The following is a 1,015-nucleotide window of genomic DNA, read 5'->3' as shown; positions in this document are numbered from 1 at the left end:
ACAATCTTGTTAAATCACTTAAACAAGAAGCTCTACACTCCACTTGTGATCAGATTCCTCATTCTCCACCACCCCCCAGGAGATATCTAATCAGTCTGACCTCCTCCCAACTCTGCACCACCCACCTCTCCACCTCCATCCTTAGGGAGGGAAGGCAACTGTATCCCAGGCATTGTTCTTCATTTGGGGGATCCTCTGGGTTCTGAAATTCACATTTGGAGGGTGTGGATGGCGGTGACATCCTTTTTTATAGATATGACAGGAGATACTCCACTCCACACTAGTAACTATCTCAGGATTGCATTCTACTCAGTACAGCATTAACCTAAAGGAATGGAATTAATGACCCCATAGGTGAAACTTTTTTTCACTCTGAATGAGTCTTGTTACTTCCTCAAGGTCTACATACAGAATAACAATCAAACTTCTCCCAGTTTGCTTTCTATGCTGGGGGTGACAAAGAAGAGGTGCAGCTTTCCTAGTACCATAGAAGTGTGGCAATCTTGACTCCATTTGCATTTCTAAGAGGAATCAGCGAAGCACATTCTTGTACTCAGCCAGAATGTAAATAGGTTAGTTCCCAAGAGAACAATTGCAGACTCTCACAAACAACCCCCAAGAAATTAGATTGTTAAGTGCCATTTTTATGACAACTTTCAAGCACCCAAGGTAAAATCCAAAATGTCTCACATCTCACATCTATTAAAGCAATTTATTACTGGCCTGCCTCACCTACCCAGGTTCTTTAGGTTTTGAGGGACAACTTTCAGTCACTTTGCTAAAACAAAATATTTTATCTAAGGAAAAACTGTCTAAGAAGTGTGATTAGTCAGGTAAGTCAGTCTTGTGAACTTTGACTGGACTGAAAATAACTTTACTGTATTTCACAATTAAAAATAAATACTGAACATTCTAAGCCAGGTATTAAACAAAGTGAACTTGATGTATGTTTTGTATGCTGAAATTAAATAATAATAATGCCTTTGAATTTGTACAGAGGAGTCTAGTGGTCTGC

The sequence above is a fragment of the Odocoileus virginianus genome, chromosome 22 (assembly GCF_023699985.2).
Source record: "Odocoileus virginianus isolate 20LAN1187 ecotype Illinois chromosome 22, Ovbor_1.2, whole genome shotgun sequence".
Classification (NCBI taxonomy): domain Eukaryota; kingdom Metazoa; phylum Chordata; class Mammalia; order Artiodactyla; family Cervidae; genus Odocoileus; species Odocoileus virginianus.
Note: the sequence above shows the minus strand (reverse complement) of the source record.